The sequence below is a fragment of the Rhinatrema bivittatum genome, chromosome 3, assembly GCF_901001135.1.
Source record: "Rhinatrema bivittatum chromosome 3, aRhiBiv1.1, whole genome shotgun sequence".
Classification (NCBI taxonomy): Eukaryota; Metazoa; Chordata; class Amphibia; order Gymnophiona; family Rhinatrematidae; genus Rhinatrema; species Rhinatrema bivittatum.
The window spans coordinates 37,162,365-37,186,824 of record NC_042617.1 but is presented as its reverse complement, the minus strand read 5'-3'; the positions used below and the strand labels follow the sequence as shown (position 1 = coordinate 37,186,824).

Below are 24,460 nucleotides of genomic sequence, written 5' to 3'. Positions count from 1 at the left end.
AATCCCATCCCCCCCCCCCGCGTAGAAAATAGAGAAGACCCCGGCGTCCCGCGGCGAAGATGAAGTCCCGGCGCGCCGTTCGTGGCGAAAATGGAAGAAAGACCCCCATGTGCCGCGAACGGCGCGCCGGGCCTTCATTTTCGCCGCGAACCGGAGCGCGTTCCGTGGCATGCCGGTGAGTGAAAGTGTGTGTCAGGGAGGGGAGGGTGTGAGAGAGCATGGGAGGTAAGAGAGGGTGGGTGGGGGATGCTTGAGTGTGGTTTTCAGAGAGAGGGAGCCTATATGAGGGGAGGGGGATGCTGGTGAGAGAGAATGTGTGACAGAGGAGAGGGGGTGTGGGGGAGGGTGAGAGACAGCTTAGTTGGTAAGAGGGGGAGTGGGGGATGCTTGAGTGTGGTTTTCAGAGAGAGGGAGCCTATATGAGGGGAGGGGGATGCTGGTGAGAGAGAATGTGTGACAGAGGAGAGGGGGTGTGGGGGAGGGTGAGAGACAGCTTGGTTGGTAAGAGGGGGAGTGGGGGATGCTTGAGTGTGGGTTTCAGAGAGAGGGAGCCTATATGAGGAGAGGGTGTGGAGTAGGGTGAGACATCTTGGTTGGTAAGAGGGGGAGTGGGGGATGCTTGAGTGTGGGTTTCAGAGAGAGAGCTTGTATGAGGGGGAGGGTGACAGCAGGAGGGTGTGAGAGCATAGGAGGTAAGAGAGGGGGGCTGCTTGAGTGAGTTAGAGAGGGAGCCTATATGAGGAAATTGTGAAGGAGTGTGTATGTGTATGAGAGATTGGGAGCTCGTGTGTATGTGAGGGTGCTAGCCTGTGTGAATGGATTGTGAATGTGTGAGACGGAGCCTGTGTGAAGGGCTGCATGAGAGAGAGACATAGGTAGCCTGCTTGAGGATGTATGTGTGAAAGAGAAAGGGAACTTGTGTGGGTGTGTATTCAGGAGAGAGGGCCCTGTATGAGGGGATGTGTGTGTGTGCAAGAGAGAGTGAGGGAGCCTTTGAGGCTGTGTGTATGTGGAAGGGACACTCTTACAGTGAATTTCTAGGGAAATTCTGCTCAAAATATTTAAAATTCTGCAACTTTAATGGTTTTCTGTAATAATTTAAAATGTAATTACTTAGACTGTCATAAATTGTTGTTTAACCAATATAAAGTTTGCAGAATTTTAAAAATTTTTGCGCAGAATTCCCCCAGGAGTACTCTTGTGGCCTTCGGCTCTGGGATGGGACCCTTTATGCCTGTGCGCTAGAAATGCGTGGAGCAGGTAGAGAGGCCTGAGGCCATCCCCCCCCCCCCCCCCCCCCCCCCATAATAACACAGCACACACACCGAGAGACATTTGTACTTTATTACTGCTGCTGGGCGGGGGGGCATTCATATAACCAGTGGCGTAGCCAGAATTGATTTTTTGGGTGGGCACAATATTAACATGGGTGGGCAGTAGGCATGCAGGTCTGAGACCTACTAGTTGTATTCTTATTGATAAATATTGCCATATACTGCACCCTACAATGGCTATATAAGTAAGTAGTTTGCAACAGCCATTATGCATCATGCATGAAACTTTAAAATTTACTTCAATTATTTCAAGCACTTACCAGAATTAAACTTCCTTATTAATCTGAATTTATTTTATATTTATTGCAGTTTATATATGCACAAGTATATTGTGTAAAAAGCAAAGAAAACACTCAGATCCAATAATGTAATAAAACAAATTAATGTGTTTTTTCATGAATCCTCTTTTCAGAAAGCCAGAAATCATCATAACTACAATAAAATATAATTAATCATCAGAACAGGTGCAGAGCTAGGACAATTCACATTACAACTAACATGAAAAACAAAATTCAAATTCTGGTGCCACCTCAGCAAAAAAATATCCCTCCACTGCTATTTTGTGAAGTAACACAAACTCCCGCAAAGAAAGACTTCTAGAACCTTGCCATACCATACAGTCACAGCATTGACTCAGGATTCAAATAACAGCAACCTTACGAAAAAGCAGCAATGCAAATACTACACCAGGCTCTAGAACATTAATACACCACCTACTGGAATAACAGAACAAGCTGGACTGCAACAGAGAAATACTCCTACAAAAGAAAACAGTTTAAATTCAAATTTGTTTTAATGTTAAAAGAACTTTTTTAATACGCCACTCGGGAAAAACTTACATCTTAGCTGATCCCAGCATAATCCAGCATCTCACATAGGTGAAAAGATGGCACCCAAACGCTTACCTTCACCTTAACCGGAAGTTTACTATATACGTTCGTCAGGAATATCAAGTTGTCCAATCAGCTTACATCTACATATACACGGACCAATCAACTTCCTTGTTCAACCCCGCCGGGATAACTGTGTCTAATTTAAAAATCCATCTTTGCTCACACTGTAACAACCTCAAGTTTAAATCCTCTCCCCATTCATCCTGCTCCACACTTTCCAGGACAGTACAGCGCAAACTCTCAAAGGGATGAACTAATTCAATGCAGTGTTGTACTAGTGCAGACTCCAACTTATTGCGTTTCAGCGCACTTTTGTGCTCAATGAGACACGTTTTCAATAACCTCGTGGTCTTCCCTACATATAGCAATTTGCAAGGGCACCATATTACATAGACTACATTTTTTGATGTGCAAGATGTTTTCATCATTGGTTTATATTTTTTCAATTTGCTCAAAGGTAAATCAATGTTCAAATGAGCTAGCGAGCACATCACACAGGAATCACATGGAAAGTGCCCTACTTCTTCATTAACTTTCCTAGTCCTTTCCTTAAAATGCGAATGTACAACTTGATCTTTAATGTTGGTCCCCCTTTTGAATGCTATCAGAGGTTGCTCTTCAAACACTGCATGAACCTGCAATACATTCCAATGTCGCCTAATACTGTGGACAACTTCATTTACTTCCGTAGAGAATGGTAATACACATGTTAACCTCTTAGTAGACTCTTTCTGTTTCGATGTTAACAGATGTTCCCTGTGATTCCATCTCGCCCGCTTGCTTGCCTTTCTTACAACACTTTCTGGATAACTTCTATCAACAAACTTCTGACTCATTTCTCTAGCTTTCACTTTGTATTCCGCTACCGTCGAACACAATTTTCTCAGCCTTAGAAATTGCCCAAAAGGGATACTATTCCTTAGGTTCAATGGGTGACAACTTTTTTATATTGTAATATGGTGTTTCGATCAGTTGGCTTTTGGTAAATCGTGAAAGAAAAATTCTCTGCTATTATTGATATTTGAATATCTAGAAATGAGACAGTTGAATGCCCAAAAGTGTGAGTAAACTGTAGCGCTGGGTCACAGGTATTCAACCATTCCATAAAATCCAGGAAAATTCTTTCATTCCCACGCCACATAATAATGTCATCGATGAAACGGCACCATACTACTATATTTTTCTTATATGGAGACTGCTCAATCCACTGCACCTCAAATTGGCCAACATAAAGACTAGCTACACTGGGGGCCATTGTGGCCCCCATTGCTGTACCCCTTACCTATTGGTAGAAGATGTTATCAAACAAGAAAAAATTCTTTTTAAGTGCTAGCTTAGCTAATTCCACTATAAAAGCAATAGGTGGCCGAAACAGTATTTCACTAGCTTTTAATTGGTTCTGAATCGCCTCCAAAGCCGCATCTTGCGGTATATTCGTATACAATGATATATCAATTGTGGCTAGCGCTACTCCTTCCAAAGAAATGTCTGAAGTTTCCAAAAACTGTATCTGTTCTCCCGAATCACATATATATGATGGTAACCTTGGTACTAGTGGTCGCAAAAAAGTATCCACATACTGGGAGAGCGGCTCCAGCAAAGATCCTCGGGAAGAAATAATAGGATGCCCCGGAGGGTTCTCCATATTTTTATGTATTTTTGGAAGATGGTATAAGACTGGCGCCTTCGGGTAATCAACCTTCAAAAAACGATACTCTCACCGTAAGTCATTCTTTCAACAAAGCTTCTTCGAATAAAGTATCTATATATTCCTTTAGATCATTGGTAGGATCGACATCCAGTCTGTGATAACGTTTATCTGCCAGTTGTCTCAATGCCTCTTCTTGTATACATCCCAATTCATTACCACAACCACTCCCCCTTTATCCGCATCCTTCACTACTACACTGGAATCATTTCTCAATTCTTGTAGAGCCGCATGTTCTTGAAACGACAAATTCCATGAACCACGTTTTACTTTTCTTTGCACTCCATCTATATCCCTTTGTACCAATTTTGAAAACGTATGAATTACGGGGTCTACATTTCCGGGAGGACACCAGGTAGAATGTGGAAATACCACCGAATCATCTACAGCAGTACTGGGTGGCTGTATGTCAAAAAAATAACCTTAAACGTAGGTTCCTCAAAAATCTCTGAAAAAATGTACACATTTCAAAATGATCGAATTCTACAGTAGGTACATATGTCAAAACTTTTTCAAGGACCTGAATTTGTGCCTTCATCAGAGATTTTGTTGATAAATTTATTACTGTGGATTGAGGCTCTGCCCTGTCAGTGGATCTTGAGTGTGCTGTTGAAACCTGACCCTGCGATCTTGTTTGGGGTCTAAAAAAGGACCAGTTTGGTGTCCACTATTTCCAGACAATTTTGAGGGCACTCGCATTGTCTCTTCTCCTGAAGAATCCTCAGAACTAGATTCAAATGTGTTTTTTTGTATATATACCTTTTTTAACTGTGGATTCATCCAGAAGTAAATGGACCCTTTCTTATAATCCTGTTCGTCCCTGACAAACATTTCTACTTTAACTTGTTTAACCTCCTCCATAAATTCCTCAATAGTGTCTTGGAAATCCTTCCATTTGGTATCAAAACTTTCCAGGTTCTGTGTCTTAATTCTTTCTACGAGATGCTCATACTCTTTCTATAAGATCTCCGCTGTCATTTTAGCTCTTTCTATTACCAGCAGCATTAAATCTAAAGAGCATTTATTTAGAATTTGATTCCATTTAACCAAAAAGTCTTCATGCTCGGCATACAATTTTGGTTCCTTCATTATTCTTAATCCTCGAGGGATACGCTGGACTCTACAATATTCAATGAGGGTCCCATAATGTAAGTTGGTTCTTACTAGCCGTTTATCGAATCAGATTCTCCCAACTTTCTCCTTCGTACCCCGCACCTGGCATAAACACTACTGGGGCTGATAAAACTTCCATTAAATGAGACTGTGTAAAGCTGAATGTGTCATCCCATTGAGTGGCCATCTTACTCTAAGTCAAATAAATATAATTATTAGTCTTCAAGAATATATGCCAAAACCTATACAAAACAATGGCTACACCCCTCAATGTATCATATGAGGGAAAACTGTATGCTACAGTAATACCTATATTCACACACTCTTAAAACCCTGGGAATCGGTATCAGAATGCTCAGTGCTGCAGTCTCGTGGGCTCTTGCCCGCAAAGGGCTACAACCCCTACATTGAGGGGTGTAGCCATTGTTTTGTATATATTTAAATTGTTAACATCTCAAAATAATTTATTTTTTTTGTTTTACCTTTTGTTGTCTGAACTTTGTATTTTTCTAATCAGTTGGTCCTGGTCTCTCTCTCTTATTTTTTCCCTTGTCGCACATTTCCTAATTTCTTTTCAGTGTGTCTCTTCTACTACTGCATTCTTCCCTTCCACACAGACACACACACATGCTTTCTCTCACACACTCAAACTCTCACTCTCATATATTCTCCCACACACAAGTTCACATTCTCTGCAGACACACAAGCTCTCACTTTCTTACCCCTCCCCGGGCTCTAATTCTTATGCACACACAGGTACCCATTCTCACCCACACACGCACACAAACCCAGGCACCCATTCTCACCCACACATACACACTTCCTGAACATACCCAGATCAGTCCAAACCAGTGGGTTATGCACTCCCACCAGCAGATGGAGGCAGAGAACAAACTTTGAGGACACTGCCTTATCCCAAGTGTGCCACCTGCAGCAATTCAGTATTTCTCTGTCTCCAGCAGATGGTGGTTGTGCATCCTGCAGCTCTTGCTTGAGTTGGAATATGCTCCCCAAGGTGCTAGGTTCCAATCGCAGGCCATCCCTTGGGTGGAGCCGGGGGGGGGGGGGTGGATACCCCTGACTGTAAGAGCCTGTGGATTCCGGGGTGTTGATAGCCAGGGGACTGGCTCCCTCCACATCCCGAAGCCCCCCCTCCAGTGCCTCAGAAAGGGAAGTACACCTGTGGGGAGCTTTGTTTCCTTGTTGTTCTAGTTTAAAAAAAGTTAATCTTTAGGGTTTTTTTCCTTCAGGTTTTGTTCTCTGCTTCAGGGCTTCCCAGAGGTCTGTTGGTTGCAGGCAGTGCTGAGCCCGGCTGGCTTGCCGGTGAGACTGTCTCTTCAGCAGGGAGGGAGGGGCATCCAATCCTGCTGAGACTTCCTCTGGTTGAGGGAGCAATGTTCCTGCCCTTCCTAGCCGTTTTTGGGGCTTTCTGAGGCAGGGCAGGAGTGTTCTGAGCTAGCAGAGGGGTTTTCTGCTATTTCTTCTTCCTCTGCGGAACGTGAGGCCCTGGATATTTTTGGCATGGGCGCCATTTTGTTTTTTCGCGGCTCCTGTGCGATTGCCCAGCGCTGCTTTTTTTTTTTTTTTCTTTTTTCCCCTGGGACTTCAGGGGAAGAGTTTAAACTGTGGAGAATGGCTGAAATGGCTGTTTTAAAGCCCTGTAAGGCCTGTGGTCTTGGTTTTGACCAGCTGGATGCCCTACTGTTGTGTTCCTCCTGTGCAGTGCGGGGGGAGGTGGCCTCTTCCAAGGCTCTGAAGGCTAGTTAGCCTAAGAGAAGAGCTAGTATCAGATCTGGGGGGAAAGACAGATCCCCAGGGGCGAGACCTCATTCCGTAGCCCAGGAAGGCCCCCCCCCCCCTCCACTATTCCCCATTCTCTCAGAACTAGGCCCAAGAGACCAAAGGACACTACTTCCGATTCTTGTGGGAACGAGTTTGGGCCCGGGGGATTTTCCCTGGATGTTGTTTCTTATGCCCCAGGCTTTTTCTGGCTAGGAAAGCATCCAAGAGAAGACCCCAGGGGGATGCTGGGGGTCCAGCTAATTGTCCAAGGACCTGAGATCCTTCCCCTCTGGTACCCGGGAAGTCCAGGGGCCGGGATAATGAGGGGAGAGCAGTGGACTCCCTGGCTGGGAGTCTCCCTGCGCCTCAAGGGGACCCTGTTACTGACCAGGATCCAGATATGGGGGAGGACATGCTGGACACCACTGGGGAGGGAGACTTCCTCCGGGTGGTTCGTCTGTTCAAGCAGGAGGAATTGCGTCCTTTGACTCCATAGGTCCTGGACGAACTGGGCCTCAAATTGTCCCAGGAGGATTCTGAAAGAGGGTGATCAACCCTGTTTTGGAGGGACTTCGAGTGCCACCCACGGTTTTTTCCTATTCCAAAGAAGATTTGGAAGCTGATTAGCCAAGAATGGGATTCCCCGGAGGTTGGTCTTCAGGTGGGTCGGGCCATATCCAAACTCTATCCACTGCTGGAGGAGCACTTTCAGCCCTTACGAGCACTGAAGGTGGACGTGGCGGTTGCCGCCGTCACCCGAATAACGACCATTCCCATGGCTGGGCCAGACGCGCTAGAGGACGTGCAAAATCGCAAGTTAGTGAGCATGCCTTTGTTGGATCCAACAGGCCCAGGACCCAGCCCCCTCAGGGGTAATAACCCAGACTCCAGCAGCCTGGCTAGAGGCAGGAGTGGCGTATGCCCTGTACAATCTTTGGTGTGATCCATGGTCTCGGCAGCACGGCGCTTGTGGAGGCTCGGAAACTGGTCGGCAGATCCTTCCTCCAAAGTCCACTTGTGTAATCTAACCTGCTGAGGGAAGCTCCTTTTGGAAAGAAGCTGGACCAGCTGGTTAAGTCCCTGGACGACTCAAAGGAGCCAAATTTCCTCCCGATGAATTGAGGGGCACCCTCTCCTCGGCCACCGCAGTGGGAAGACGGCTGTCCCAGTATTTCGAGGAGTGGGCCAAGATCACATCAGCTCATTGGGTGCTTCCAATGATCCACGTCATCTACGCCTTAGATTTTTCTCAGCCACCCAGGGATGCCTTTCTGGTGTCGCGCGGCGCTTCCCCAAGCAAGCGAGTGGCGGTTGAGGGCACTCTACGCGGATTGCTCAGTATGCAGGCCATCATTCTGGCACCGCTGGAGAAACATGGGACCGGTCGTTACCCCATCTATTTTGTGGTACCAATGAAGGAGGGAACATATCGACCCATTGTGGACCTTCAGCACGTAAACCGCAGCCGGAAGATAGCACGTTTTTGTATGGAGACTCTGCGCACCATTATAGTGGCTGCATGCAAGGGAGAGTTCCTCGCCTCCTTGGACCTCACCGAGGCTTACCTCCATATGCCGATCCGAGCTGATCACTAACGCTTTCTACAATTCAAGATCCTGGAACAGCATTTCTAGTCTCTAGCATTTCCCTTTGGTCTGGCAATGGCTCCCCGCACCTTCACCATGCTGATGGTGGTGGTGGCGGCGGCTCTCAGAAGGGAAGCTTTACTGGTACACCCGTGCCTAGACGGCTGGCTGCTCCGAGCGCAGTCGGAGGAAGATTGCCTGTGCAAGATTCTTCACGTGACATACTTGCTCCAGTCGTTGGGAGGGGTGATCAATGGCGTGGAAGGCCTTCTGACCCCTTCCCAGTCCCTGGAATACCTAAGGGCGAGATTCGACACCCGGAGGGGCAGGGTGATCTGGACCATAGACAGGATGAGAAAGATGCAACCTCATGTCGTTGGTTTCCTGAGCGCACAGTGTCTCTCAGTCTGGGACTACCTTCAGATCTCGAGGACCATGGCCTCGACGCTGAAACTGGTCCCGTAGGCTTTCGCACTTATCAGGCCTCTGCAGAGGGCCCTTCTGTGGCGTTGGTGTCTGATATCGGAACAATATCAGGTGCGGTGGTCCCTGCCTCCTCAGATAAGATCCAGCCTGGAGTGGTGGTTGATAGACTCCAGTCTTCAGCGAGGGATGGCTCTCGACACACCGGACTGGGTAGTAGTATCTACTCACGCCAGCCTTTGCGGATGGGGTGCGGTGTACTCGGGCAGAACGGCGCAAGGCAGGTGGTCTGAGGCAGAACGTGCCTGGTCCATCAACCGTCCAGAAACAAGACCGGTTCGCAGAGCATTGGAGGTCATCTTGTCTCTAGTCAGTGGTCGGATGGTTCGGGTGGTTTTGGACATCGCCCCCACGGTGGCGTACCTGTTGTGTCCGTCTCTGCTCCGTCCACCTTACCTCGTTGGCGACTCCCTTCGGGGTTGATGGAAGGCTAGCTGCTGCGGTATCTCTTGGCCGTCCTCCGGCATTCCTGGTCCGGCTCGACGCTGCAAGCCGCCATGTTGACTAGATGCCTAAGGGCGCGCGCGGCCCGACTGATGTACCGGCGTTGGCGCGAACCTCAGGGGCGTCCCCCTGATATGACATCATCAGCTCCAGATATTTAAGGTCTCAGTTTTCGCTAACAAGACGAGTTAGCAAGGGATTGGTTTACCTAGCTTCCTCCAGGTCGCTGCGGATGGGATTCGCTCTCCGCAAACCTAGTAACTCTGCCTCCTCGGACTTCACTAGAGGTACCCACTCCTTGGGGACCTCGCCTTCTCTTTTTTTCATTTCAGGTTGCAGTCCGGAACTGGTACTCGCTCCGAGGGCCCACGTCCCGGACCAGCTCCTGAATACCACTACTGCTAAGAAGTCATCGCTGCTTATAATATTAGTGAGTTTCCATCTATCTCTCAGAGCTTTCCCTGGGACCAGGTACTCGCTCCTCGAGGGCCTACTACATTCCAACTCCTGGGCTGCCTCAAGAGACTATGATGTGAGTGTTATCTTCAAGGACTTGTTCCAGAACTCTGCATATCCTATCTACTCACTTTCTTAGTTTCTCTACAGCTCAGCCACCTTGGGATCACTGTTCCAATACCTGAGGGACTACAGCCCAGCTGGGCACTTCCAGCTCACTACTGCCACCTCTGGTGGTTTAATATATTGTCTAATAAAAGAACTAGTGTGTCTGTCTCCTACACTAAGCCTGACCAGTGGTCCCTCTCGGGATTTCCCCCGAGGGCATGGTCACCTGCAACTGGTCCAAGGATCCACCCACAACTATTCTAATAACAGATTGCTATATCCAGCAACTCCGTTAATAACAGATTGCAAATTTCCAGCTTTAATAACAGATTGCTATCTCCTTGCAACAGATTACTAACAGTACCTCAGCTAATCTCCTCTTTGCCTTGGCCGAACGCAATCTGGAGGGTCTAGCCGCCTCTCACGTGGCAGGAGTGGACATTTAGGCTGACTACCTGGGCAGGCAACAACTGGATCCGGTAGAGTGGGAGCTGTCCTGGGAGGCCTGGAACCTCTTTTGGGCCAGATGGGGGACGCCCCAGCTGGACCTCATGGCGACCAGAAGCAGTACAAAGACGGCAAGATATTTCAGCCGACGGAAGGACGTCAGGTCGGTCGGCCTGGAAGCCCTGGTATCCTTATGACAAGCAGTGATTCTCCAGTACATCTTTACTCCCTGGCCACTAATAGGGCAGGTCCTGAGACGAGTGGAACTGCATCGGGGACCAGTAGCTCTAGTGGCACCGGAGTGGCGTCGGCGCCCTTACTTCACAGACTTGGTACGGTTGGCCACGGTCGGACCTCTGTGTCTGGCACGTCTTCCAGATCTGCTCAGACAGGGCACCATGCTTTTGGTCAGGGAGGATCGCTTCTCTCTTGTGGCCTGGCCTTTGAGAGGCGACGTTTACAGCTAGAGCGCTGTTTGGAAGCCGGGGATTTCTACCCTGCTACAGGCTCAGCGACCATCCATCTCTATAGTCTATGTCCGGGTCTGGAAGGCTTTTCTGTTCTGGTGTACACAGTAGTGGATTGGACTATCTACGGCATCCATGTCCCCTATTCTAGCCATCCTTCAGGGCTTTTTCCAAGGGCTTAGCATACAATTCCCTTTGGGTTCAAGTGCCGCTTTCGGATGCTCCAGGGCACGAATAAATGGCAGTTTCCTAGCTTGTCACTCGGATGTGGCTCGCTTCCTGATGGGGGTTGAAACTTTTAAGGTCGCCTGTTCGGAAACTGTGTCCAGAGTGGAACCTGAAGCTGGTCCTGCACGCCTTGTGCGCACCGCTCTGTGAGCCTATGGGTCCAGTCCCCCTCAAGGTTTTGATCCTGAAGACGACTTTCTTGGTGGCCATTTTTTTCGGCTAGGTGAGTTTCAGAATTACAGGCTCTCTCCTGTCTGGATCCTCTGTTTACGTATCTCGGCGGATAGCGTGTCCTTGTGCATGGGGCCGCCCTTCCTATCCAAAGTAGCTTTGGACTTTCATATCAGTCAATCGGTGGAACTTCCAGATTGGGCTCGAGACTTTACGTCGGGAAGAGAACTCCACCTCTTGGATGTTCGCAGGATCATACGGCGGTATTTGAAAGTCTCCACTTTCTTTCGCGAGTTGGGCCATTTCTTTGTCCGGTTGGCGGTTCCAAGAAAGGGGACAAGGCATCCAAAGCATTGCTATCCGGATGGCTGGAGGAAACTAGTTCAGCCTACATGAGCAAGGGTTGACAAATACCAGTGGGTTTGGAAAGCTCCCTCTTAAAGGGCACAAGTGACTTCTTGAACGGGAGGTCAGCTTCTTTCTCCAGCGGAGATTTGCAAGGCGGCGGTATGGTTGTCCTTATATGCCTTTACCAGGCATTACCGCTTGGATGTGCGGGCACCGGAAGACTCCAATTTAGAGGAACGGGTTTTCAGAGTGGGTCTTTCAGGATCCCACCCAGATTAGTGTGGCTTTGGTACATCCCACTGGTCTGGACTGATCTGGGTATGTTCAGGAAAGGAAAATTGGTTCTTACCTGCTAATTTTCGTTCCTGTAATACCACAGATCAGTCCAGAGGCCCGTCCCATTTTTTGCTGTCGAAAGCCTGACTGACCTTTGAATGCTAGTTGTGTAGAAGAGATCTGGAGGAAGTAATCTATCTCTCTGGTAAGATTTGGGGCTATAGTTCGGGTCTGGGTTTCCAGTTTTAGGGGAATCCAGCCCTTCAGTTGTTTTGTTGGTGTTCGCTTTGTTTCGGCATAGTTAGTGGTTATAGAAGTTTTGGGAGACATCAAGCTTGGGTATTGATCAATACTGAGGAGCTGCAGGTGGCACCCTTGGGATAAGGCAGTGCCTCAAAGTTTGTTCTCTGCCGCCATCTGCTGGTGGGAGTGCATAACCCACTGGTCTGGACTGATCTGTGGTATTACAGGAACGAAAATTAGCAGGTAAGAACCAATTTTCCATTCAAGCTCCCATTCTCACCCACACACACACCCAGGCTCCCATTCTTATCCACACATACACATTCAAGTCCGCGCACAGCTCCCCCCCCCCAAAAGCAGGAAGATCAATTGACCTCTCCTGCTGCTGTCCTCTTGCTATCTTCGGGCTGCATAGCCCACCGATCTTCCTGTTTGGGGAGGAGGGAGTGAAAGCTGTGCGCAGTGCTCCCACCCCCACCCAAACAAGAAGATCGATGGGCCGTACGGCAGCAGGAGAAGCCATGGGCCACTGGCAGAGCCTATACAGCCACCGAACCACCTCTCCTGCTGTCACCGGCTCGCCACTTCCCCATGTGTGCTGCTCCATTACCGTGCAAATGCATGAAATGGCACACCTGGTCGCGCCGGGCCCGGGTCCTTCTCTTTGCACTTATGGGGATGGGATCCTGTGATGGCCTTGCATTTCCAGTGCTTCTCTTCAAATTCTAGTTGGGTGGGCCTGGGTCCAAATTGGGTGGGCAACTGCCCACCCAGGCCCACCCGTGTCTACGCCACTGCATACAACATAGCGCGAAAGAGCTGCGCTAATGCCTCCATTACACATTGTAGGAAGAGGACGACACACTACCCCCGTGACCGGTCCAGTTGGTGTGGATGAACTGGCCTGGCTTGGAGAGCAGGTCATAGGTGTGAACACCAAAGTAGTCACGCTGAGCCTAGACGTCAACCTCACAAGGAGAGAAAAAAAGAATGGATAGGAAAAAGCAAGAGGGAAGGTAGAAGCTTAGCAAGATAAGCTTAAATTCTGTTCTAGCCTTGCCTCCCCCCTTTCCCATAACAAAAACCAAAACAGACTCCCTTCCGACTAGACTCCAGTGGCACCACCCACTGGTGCTCAACCCCCTCCACCCTCCCTTCATACCTCCCACTGGGGCTATCATCAGAGACGGGAAGGTGTTTCCATTGCTACACTTTTCCCTCCCTTCCTTTACCAGAAGAAAAGAGAACCCGCTAAGTGGACAAGTGATGCCATCTGGGGCACTCCTGCCAGCATAACTGGGGATGCGACCATTGGGTTTACTTCTGGTGCCACCGCCAGTGCCTCTAATACTAGGGGGGATGATACCACCAGGACCTGACAACGCCCTGGGAGGCTTGCACACTATCTGCTACCTACTTCAAACATTTTTTTTTTAATTGAAAAGCCGTAGAAGAAAAAAACCTAAGAATAAAACAGCCAACAAATCTAATAGCTAATTCCAAAAAGGTAAAGACCAAGCTAGGTAGCTGACTAAAGGTATTTGCACCTCCACCATCTGCTGGAGACAGAGAAATACTGACAAACTCTAGGTGGCACCTCAGGGGTATAGGACGGAGTCCGTTAAAACTTTTCTGTCTCCATCTGCTGGAGGGGAGGCAAAACCCAGGAGTCTGGACTGATCCATGGCACTACAGAAACGAAAATTAGCAGGTAAGAACCAATTTTACTTTCATCACCACTTCTCCCCACCCCCCCCCCCCCCACTCTTGTTGGCCCTTCCTCACCTTGACCCCAGGTGACACGGTACCTCTGTCCTGGAGGACTCACTCCCAAGAGGGCAGGAGCAGGGCCCTGATCCCTAAGACCTGATGAGGCAAAGGAGATGGGAGAGAAAGTATAGCCGAGGAAAGAGGGCCGCAGGCTGGCACGAAACCCAGCAGTCTCTCGGCCCCCACCTCCCTCTGTGAGCCATAATCATGGAGATGACCACAGCAGCATGGAACCGGTTAGGGAGATAAGTAAGTGGCTGTAAGGCTGCCTCCCATCCTGGCGGGTAGAATGGTCACAAGCACTGTGGGAAGCTCCGTGACTGGGCAGACTGTGCATACCCAAATGCTACTTGACAGAGAATGGCTTTAATATTCTGTACTCTTAACACAAACTGCCATGGGACTGGGTTCTGCAGGCTCCTAGTGCTCTCTGCCCTCAAGCGCAGCAGGTACTCTGTGACCTTTTTACAGGAAGCCCACACCATTCCGGATGCCGAAGCAGTCTGGTGTCTGGAGTAGGACGGAGAGATGGCTTTCAGTCAAGCCTCAGGAGTGGCTGGTGGGGTGGTGCCTTAGTTTTGCAGGCAGAGATGTTGAGCGTCGGGGTCGTCGTGCTGGGCAGGATGCTGCACATGAGGTTGCGGGTCGAGGGCTGCACAGTGAACTGCGTCAACGTGTACTGCCCCGCGACCGAGCAGGTGCTATTCTTTCACCAGTTGTCCAACCTCTTGCGCTCGCTGGACCCCCGACGAGGAAGTGGCGCTCGGGGGTGATTTCAACGTCTCCCCTGGCCCATTTGATCGTGGCGCCGTGAGTTCAGGGCGCTTCGGGAGGTCATCCTGCGGAGCGGACTGATGGACGTCTGGTGTGCAGTCCATGAGAGAGGGGGTGCCACCATGGCCATTTGGCTAGGGCCTACTTTTGTTGGGCAAAATTTTAAAAAAAGCTAAATATTTATTTCTAACATATATAAATAAGGTGAATAAATTTTTTATTGTACTAACTTTTTTATGCAAAAGAAGGATTCAGTCATTTTGTTCTTTAAATTTAAATATGACTTATTTTATAGAGGTGAGCAAGCTAACAAACTTAGCAGCATGTAAGGCTGACCTTGGTGGTACTGAAAAGTATCTGGACAGTTTTGAATGTGTTTTAATGGCTTCAATTTGATTAAAGTGCTAACAATGATCCATGAGGTAAATCTACTACTAGAATGTCGTGATGCAACATTGGACGCAGAGACAATATAAATCAATTACAAGAAGATCTTCTGAAGCTTAGAGACAAGTGGGATGAAATACTTCAAGAAGCCAGAACAGTGTCAAGTAAAATAGATATATTGACTAACTTAAATTTGCGTCATGGTTCCACACCCTCAACAACATGTAGAAAATTACTTCATGGTGAATATCTTCCATCACGTACTTAATGGGCTTAAGCGTCGATTTTCTGCAAAGAAATATGCAACCATTTTGATTTCTTATGGGACTTTAAGAACTTGAGTGAAGACAATTTAAAAAAGTAAACAGATTTGTGAGCCAATAGGCAAATAAAGTTTGTTGAACTCCTCGATGAATAGCTTTGCTTAAGAGAGTGTTTGACAAATTTTAAAATGGGTGATATGTCACCGAAAACATTTTACAGCCAAATATTGTTTGAAGTTATGTAATTTTTCCAAATGTCCTTATTGCACTAAGAATTTTCTTGACCCTTCCAGCAACGGTGGCATCAGATGAAAGAAGCTTTAGTGTCCTAAAATTAATTAAATCTTCTTTGTGATCGACAATGGGACAAGAATGACTAAATGGATTGGCTATATTGAATATGAATAGTGATATAGCAAAGTTACTTTACTTTTCAAGTGTAATTGAAGAATTTGCTAACATAAAAGCTCGTAAAGCCTTCTTAAATAAAAATTATTTGGAGAATTTAGAAAATGATTTCTCTTATTAAGTATCACATCAAAACCTTACAGAGGGGCCTACTTTTCTTATGTGGCACGGGCCTAATTCCTGCTATCTCCGGCCCTGCTGGCGTGAGCAACATCCGGACACACGCTCCGGCTTCACCTACGTACGGGTGGAGGGCGAGTGCATGCATCTGTCCCGCTGGCTGATGCACTGGGCCACGGGGTGCACGGTGGAGCTGGCCGCCCGCTCGGACCACAACCTGGTGGTCCTGAGGGTCGTGCTCAGCCCCGCGCAGCCCAGGTTGACCCACTGGCACTTCAACAACTCGCTTCTGGCAGACGAAGAGTTGGCAGTGCAGGAGTTCTGGGTGGACTGGCGCCGCCGGGAGGCGGACTTCCCTTCCTTTGTTCAGGGGTGGGATGTGGGCAAAGTCCGCCTCCGGGTCACGCCTCTGTCAAGAATGCACCAGAGGCGTGAACGCCGAGCAGCGCCTGATGCTCCAGTGCCTCTCGGGGGAGGTGATGTAGTTGAAGGAGCGCCTCGGTGACCCCCCCCCAGGGATCAGGAGGCGAGCCGGCTCTGCTTCTCGAGTACAAGGAGAAGAAGCAGGCCCTAAGGCTCCTTGAAGAGCAGCGAGGGCACAGTTTTTTGCCTACTTTTGTTTCTGGAGGAGTGGATCACGGCACACCCTTCTTCTATGGGCTGGAGAGGCAACCGGAAGCAGATAGTGTGCCTGCTGGCTGCCGACGGGACCCCCTTCGCTGAACCAGGTAAGATCAGGGCAGTGGTCTGCAATCTCGACGCGGCTCTCTTCTTGCTGGACCCAGTAGATCCGAATGCCTGTCAAATCCTGTGGGAGGGGCTGCCGGTGGTGAGCGAGGTCGGCTCAACCTCGCCTTGGGGGAGACCTCATCAAGGCTCTGGGCCGGATGCCAAGAGCGAAGTCCCCGGGCATCGATGGGCTCACCTCTGAATTTGTCGACATCCTAGGGCCCGATCTCCTGCGGGTCCTAAATGAAGCCCTCGGGACGGGGTGCCTGCCCCTCTCCTGGAGGCAAGCGGTGCTCACCCTCCTGCCCAAGGCAGGGGACCTGCGCTGCCTCAGGAACTGGCACCACATCTCCCTGCTATGCATGGACTATAAGATCCTGGCCAAGGTGCTCTCCCTGCGTCTGGCGTCTGTGCTGGTGGAGGTGGTCTACCCCGACCAGCCCTACACGATCCCCGGACACCCTATTTTTGATAACATCTTTTTGGTCAGGGATCTCATCCATCTAGCCTGTAGGTCTGGTCTGTTGATGGCCTTTTTGTCCCTCGATCAGGAGAAGATCTTCGACAGGGTGGACCATACATATCTCATGGGAACTTTGCAGGTGTTCGGCTTCGGACCCAGGTTCGTGGGGCTCCTCCGCCTCTTGTACTCGAGGGCAGAGTGCCTCATAAAGGTCAACTGGTCTCTGGCAGTGCCTCTGGCTTTCAGGCGCAGGGTGTGTCAAGGGTGTCCCCTCTCGGGTGGGTCAGCTGTACGCGCTGGCCATCGAGCTGTTCTTGTCTCTTTTACGCAGGTGGCTCACCGGTCTGGTGCTGCGTGAGCTCGAGGTGCTTATGCCGACGACGTGCTCCTGGTGGTTCAGGATCTGGAGAGGGTGCGGGATTGCCAGCAAGTCTATTCGGCGGCGTCCTCTGCCAAGGTCAACTGGGCCAAGAGCTCCGGCCTTCTCGTAGGTCCGCAGAGGGTGGATGCTCTCCCTGACTTGTCGTGGGGCAGGAAAACCCTTAGGTACCTGGGAGTCCACCTTTCCGTCACGGAAACCATGACCCTGTCAGCTGGAGCGAGCTCGGAGAGAAGGTGGAAGCTCGCCTCGGGGGTGTGGAGGGGTCTGCTGCGCTGGTGTCCTTCAGTGGTCGAGCCCTGGTGGTGAACTAGCTGGTGGCCAGCATGCTCTGGCACCGCCTCACCACCCTGTGCCTGACCCAATAGTTCCTCGCCCACAGCCAGAAGAAGCTGCTTGACTTCTTTGGGGGGGGGGGGGCAGGAAGCACTGGGTCTCCGCAGAGGTCCTGGCTCTCCGGTTTGGGAGAGGGTGGGCACGGAATCGTGTGCCTGAGGAGTCAGGTGCACACCTTCCTGCTACAGGCCCTGCAGAGATATCTGTACACAGACTCCGCTCCGTGATGGTGTCCGCTGGCGACGCATTTTTTCCGCCAAATGAGCAACCTGCGGTACGACTGGCAGCTGTTGGTCCTAGACCCGAGGAGCCTCACCTCCCGGCACCTCTTGCAGCTGCCGGGATTCTACAGAAAAGTGCTGAAAGCTTGGACAGTTCTGGCTCTTTAAGGGGGTGGGGAGGCCTTAAAAAATAGGCTCCACCCAAAAACATTGAGTGTGTGGGTGGGACCCGGAGTGAATAGCAGCCCCGAAAGCGGAGGACTTTCATTTAAAAGAATCCGTGGAAGAGTCCACAGATACTGTACAGCTAGAGCGAGAAACCCGGGGATTGTGCACTTCCCACCTCAGCTCCAGCCCTGCAGCAAAGGGAGAGGAATAAACACACACACACCCCACACGTCCATTTATCCAGAGTCCCACAGCACCGCCTCGGGAAAAGGCTGACAGGAACCGTAGCCTAAAGGTAGAAAAAGGAAGGAAAAAAAAATAAAGATTTACAAACGCCCGTCTCATTCACGTTCCCACAGGGAGCCACAGCCCGGGCAGCATCCGCCTCCCGCTGCCCATCAGGCACTTACATTTGATACTCGTCTATTGCCTCCACTAACTGTCCCCAGGAGTCAAAGTCCGTGCCTTTGCGAAAGCTGGCGTGCCATTTCTGCAACAACTTAGTCTGCTCAGTCATGGCCAGAGAAGTTGTAACAAACCGGGGGAAAAAAAAAAGGGGCAGACGTAAGGAAAGCCCGGAAAAGGTATCCGTTTATGACTTCTACTCTTTTTTTTTTAAGTTAGCATCCTCCCAGTTTGTTGCTATTATTGCTGTTGTCAGAGGGAGCTGCCCGTCATGAAGGTGCCTGTAAGATATTCCTCAACCGGTTCTGCTGCTGCTGCCGACCAAGCCCATTTCCATGCAACCTCCCCAACGGCCTGGGCAGGAAATCCCGCCCCTCTTTCCCTCTCAGGCCCGCCCTGCCTACGCTGCTGCGATTCAGAGAAATAGAATTAGGAGGCGGCAGCCTCGCGCGCCCGCCTTTCAGTTTTCCCCCATTGGATTCAGTCGCGCGCCCCACCCAGTTAAAGGTCCCGGTCTCTCCCTCTCTTTCTTATCCCCGCCCTTGGAAGCTGCCGCTGTATGAACCCGACGAGTGAAGGCGTCTGCGGAAGCTGCAGGCCTGTATTTCAGCTCTCCGGGTTCCTGTCTCTTTCCTCCATGGATAGCCCTGTACGCAGCTAGGGGAGGACGAGGAGCCGGAGCCACTGCTCCTTGTGTCTTTCTCCAGCCTTGGGATAAACCAGCTTCGAAAAGGTGAAACCTGCCCATCTGTTGTGGATTTAGGAGCCAGGGTTTTGTTTTTCCCCCTTCTCTTGAACTTGACCCGGAAGTCAGGATGGGGCCCCTGGACACTCAGGCCCCTTCTATAACACCAAAGTCCTCTGGGGGCAACCCCAAGTTGTAACCCTCGGGTCCTTCACCCCCTGGGGCTCAGTCCTCTGGCACTGCCACAGAACTGGAGACAAAGCCCTACCGGGGAACTTGAGTCCTCGCATGAGAAAAACAGCAGGAACAGAAGCCTCTTCAGCAGGCTGGAATAGCTCCTAGCAGCAGCTGAAGCCCCACTTAATCTTTCTACTGCTGCTTACCCCAGCACTTTCATCCCGCCCCCCATATTCACACACGGACAGTACTACAGCCCCCTCCCACTCCACTCTTTTCTATTAGGGCTTTTTCTCTTCCCTCACATTACCCCCCTCCCCTTTTTTTTTTCTTTACAGCCTTACCAAAGGCATAGGAGGGGGACAATTTAAGGAAGTCCCCGAGGCCTGTGACCTAGAGGTAAGGGGGGGGGGGGTAAGATACCTGTTCCCTGCTGGGCCTTTCCTCACCCCCTCCCACCATTCACTGGCCTGCATTTTGTGATGGTTTTATTGCTGGCTCACTGCTTTAAGTTGATTTGTTTCCTTGCACTCCCTTCCCAGGGTTTACAGGACAGGAAATCAGCTATTTATCAGTTCCTCAGCCGAGTTGATCAACCCTTTCCCCCTACCTTTAGTTTAGTTTTGAGGAGTGTTTTTTATGCCTGTTTTGACTACATCAACCTCTCTTTGGTTCCTTAAGGACTAAAAGTAACCTGTTCTTTTTTTCAGATAGGTAGTAAGGTGAGGCAACCTTCCCACTTTTCCCTCCCTCTTTTTATTAATTTAAATTGGCCCATTTTTCTGTTCCAGTGTCTGCACAGCCAGTAGCCGCAAAGAAAAGCCTGGAACAGGCCATGGTGACAGGCAAGGAGACCTTTCCCTACACCTAGATCCACCAAGGCCAGTGAGGCACGAGGGGAGGAACTGAGGTGTGAAGCCCCCCCCCCTAAGGCTTGGAGGGCCTGGTGGAGAAAAAGATGGGTGGGGAGGAGGGGGCCTTACTGCCAGCAGGGGAATCCCTAACTCCACCAAACCCTTGACCTTGACCCCTCCCATCCTGGCTTCAGTGTAAGGTAGGGTACCTGACCCCCCCCCCATTACCTCAAAGCTTTTTCATTACAGGCACAGCAGTACCTTCTGCCGCGGCTATGGAGAAGAGGAGGAAGAAGTTGAAACACACAGACTCCCTTCTGATTAGACTCCGTGGCACCACTAACTGGTGCTCAACCCCTGCACCCTCCCTTCACAGCTCCCACTGGGGGCATCCTCAGAGAGGGGAAGGTGTTTCCATGGTTACATCTTTTCCCTCCCTTTCTTTACCAGAGGAAAAGAGAACCCACTAAGTGGACAAGTGATGCCATCTGGGGCACTCCTGCCAGCACCACTGGGGATGCCACCATTGGGTTTACTTCTGGTGCCACTGCCAGGACCACCCATGCAGCCATTGCGGTGGCCACGGTGCAGGCTGGAGGATCCAACCATTTAATGGATTTGTAGCTCTTGGCAGCCGGGTCCTCCAGCCTCACTCTCGAGCATGGCATCCACTGCCAGATGATGGCCTCACTTGACCCCCTCAGATATAGCCAAGCTTGTGGGGCCCGGGCAGGCTGTAGCTGTGGGGAGAATGTAGTGCAAGGCTATACTTTTTTGTCAGGTGTTCCAAGTGGTCCCTAAGGCCGTCGAGGAGGGTCTTGTGGTGTTTCCACCAAGTGGAGCCAATCATGGGGCAGGGGGTCTGGGTGGTGGTCTGTTATGCCCACCCCATCTCCCAGAAGCTCTAATCAAACACCATCTTGGTGACCTGTGGGAATTTCACCACTCCTTTCGTTGCTCCCCTGGCACATCACTGAGAGGGGGAGGGGAGAGCCCCGAGGTGGAGGACGATCCTTTTCCAGGAGGGGACTTTCAAGCTCTACTGCTTCACGGAGGAGGCTCAGTGCGTCCATTGCCGCAAGCTGGGGTGCACACTCAGGCTGTGCCCCAGACCATCAGGGAGAGGGCAGCAAGCTCTTCCAGGTAATACCTGCCCCCACCAGCCCGGGCCACAAAGGAGCAGCCTCAGCTCCCTCAAGGTGGGCATTGTCTCCTCTCTCGGAGTCTGGAAGCTACCTGACTCCCGCCCCATGGGAGAAACGCCACACTCCTCTCCCTCCACTGCAGAGGCCAAAGATGCCCTGCGGGAGCCTGCTAACCTCCCACTGGTGCCACAGAATGCCAGGGAGAGGTGAGGCAGGAAGCCAGGACAGCTAATGTGGCAGGCCAGCCCCCTGTTACCCTCCCCCTCCCCCCCAAGCCCTCTGAAAACGGCACTGGAGATGCAGCAGGTGCTGTATCAAAGCCTGGTACAACGCCCTCAATTGGAAGCCCTGAGATCAAGGACGGAGGCAGGTGAGGGTGTTGGACCCTTTAGTCAAGAAATTAGGGCCACCCCCTCCTCCGTCCCACTGCTCCTCTCCAGTCTCCAGCTGTGGAGAGGGAGAGAGCACCATCCTTGTCCGCAGGTGCGTCCGCTGCACAGGTGGGGGAGGAGATGGAGGTGCAAGCCGCAGCTCCCCTCGCTCCACTGGCATAGTTCACTAGCCCTCTCGGGCCTCTTAAAAATAAATAAAAAAAATAAGTTGTGAGCAGGAGTCCTGCTTCTCCTTCTCCCCTCCACCTGCTGTTAGCTAGTGATAGGGACTCCCACCTTCCCCAAGAGGCTGCCGAAGCACCACCAGCCAATAAAATGGCAGGCGCCATGGCGGTCATGATCAGGGGACATAGTCCTTCGGAGCCTCAGTCCAGTGATCAGGGTGGGGAGCCCGGCTTGACCCCAGAGAGTAGCTCTAGGATCCATGTAGGGCACCTCTCCAAGGGCGGTAGTGGGACCCATGGATGAGGAACAAATAACTGCATCCTCTGGGGTAAGAACTTTCCTGCTTAGCGACAGCTTCTTCCCCCTTCTGGGGAAGTCGCGCTCCCCCCAAATCTCAACTACTCCCCATCTGGGGAGGGGGGGACTTGCCCAGCAGGAAGTGGGCTGTCATCAGCTTCCTCTGGCCAAAGAAATGACCCTTCCCACTCTATCCAGTAACACCATCTGGCCTCGATTGGAGTCTGGTGCAGAAGATGCACTGGAGGTCCATCAGGCTGAGCCTCGATTGCTGGAGAGATCTTGCTTAGAAGGGAGACTGCTCCTGTTGGGGAATCCCTCCTTTGACTTGGAGGAGGGTGGAGATCCTGGACACATGCTGTTCATCACCTCTTCTCCCTCCCCCCTCTTTTGTTGGCCCTTTCTCACCTTGACCCCAGGTGACACGGTACCTCTGACCTGGAGGACTCACTCCCAAGAGGACAGGAGCAGGGCCTGGTCCCCAAGACCCAATGAGGCAAAGGAGATGGGAGAGAAAGTATAGCGGAGGAAAGAGGGTCGTGGGCTGGCACGAAACCCAGCAGTCTCTCTGGCTCCCTCCTCCCTCTGTGAGCCATAATCATGGAGATGACCAAAACAGCATAGAACCAGGTAGGGAGATAAGCAAGTGGCTGCAAGGCCACCCAAGAGCTGCCGCCCACCCTGGCAGATAGAACAGTCACAAGCACTCCTGGAGGCTCTGTGACTGGGCAGACTGTGCATACCCAAATGCTCCTTGACAGAGAATGGCTTTGATGTTCTGCACGCTTAACACAAACTGCCATGGGACTGGGTTCTGCAGGCACTGAGTGCTCTCCGTCCTTGGATTGTGTGGGTCTTGGCACCTGGGGTAGAATGGGGAGATGGCTTTCAGCCACAAGTTGGGAGTGGCTGGTGGGATGGCCATCTTGATTTTGCAAGTCTCACAGGGGGAGATGAGCACCAAGGCTGTCACGCTGGGCAGGATGCTGCATGTGAAACTTCCACCCGGGGTGCTGCACCATTAATTGCGTCAACATGCACGCCCCCAAACAGAGGCCAAACAGGTGGTATTTTTTCGCCAGTTGTCAGATTAACCGGAGGACCTGTACCCCAAGAGCGAAGTGGTGCTTGGGGTGATTTTAATAGTGTCCTTGACCCACTGGACTACGGCACCCTGAAGTACGCAGTTGCATCTGGATGCCTCAGAAAGGCCATCCAATATCTTTCTCTGGTAGACGTCTGGTGTGCCCAGCACCCTGGTGCCCATTCCAGTTTCACCTTTGTGGGGAAGGGAAGGGTGTCCCACACTGGGCTTGACCGGTGGTATTTTTCCTGTTGGTTGATGAACAGGGCCACAAAGTGCACTGTGGAACCAGTCCTGTCGGACCAGAATCTTGTGGCCCTGAGACTGGTGCTCAGCCCCACGCAGCCCAAGTCGACCCACTGGCGCTTCAACAGCTGCAGTTCCCTCAGGGCAGACGCCAGAAACACCCACCACCGTGGGAGAAATGCTCCGCACCTTCCCCTCCAGCAGCCAACCCCACCATAGAAGCCAACAAGGCCCTGTGAGAGCCTACTGCCTTCCCATCAATGCAAGGGAAAGGCGTGCAGTGTGGAGGCAGGAAACCAGGGCTGGCATGCAGGATGTTCAGCAAGTGGTCACTGACCACCACCACCCCCCCCCCCCCCACCCCCACCCCCTTTCCTTTCTCTTCCCCTGTACCCTCGGAAGACCCAGTGGCTGCAGCAGCAGTGAGTGCTGTGCCAGAGCTTGGATGCAAGGCTCCCCCGATGGAGGCCACGAGATAAAGCAGGGACAGAGTCTGGCGAGGAGACGGACCCTTTAGATAAGGTATTATTGCTGTCCCCCTCTCCCTCCTGTCCCTCTCCTCCTCCATTCTGCTGCTCCTTTTCTCTCTCCAGTCTCCAGCTGTGGAGAGAGGGCACCACCCTCGCCTGAGAGAGAGCCGTACAAGCGGGTGAAAAGATGGAGGTACAAAGCACCCGCCAGTGGCGTTTACCCCTCCCTCCTGGCTCTGCCAAGAGGAGGAAGCTCCTGAAAGGGAGGGAGCAAGGGACATAACCCTAGACCACCTCCTCTGAACAAGAGGGGAGAGTCGGGGATCCTGTCTTCTCTCTTTCCCTGCCCCATTTGAAGGATAGCAGAGGCCACCCCTTCCCAGAGTCCACTGCTGATTGAGGAAGCAGCTAGCCCTGCGGAGATCGGGAAGGACA

At 51.1% G+C, this 24,460-nt stretch overlaps 1 protein-coding gene across 7 annotated transcripts in view; it reads left to right on the top strand.

The window, feature by feature from the left end:
* Window positions 1-24,460, top strand: part of BROX (BRO1 domain and CAAX motif containing) — a 158,762-nt gene that overhangs the window by 25,134 nt on the left and 109,168 nt on the right. The window contains exon 1 of one of the 7 annotated variants that reach the window (XM_029593136.1): window positions 18,999-19,243. The exons of 3 other annotated variants lie outside the window; for them this stretch is intronic. The gene's annotated coding sequence lies outside the window, so the exon portion shown is untranslated. Of the gene's footprint in view, window positions 1-18,998; window positions 19,244-19,748; window positions 19,772-20,503; window positions 24,078-24,460 lie in introns of those variants that run through there. 3 more of the 7 variants (XM_029593130.1, XM_029593137.1, XM_029593134.1) reach the window with 3 other exon arrangements.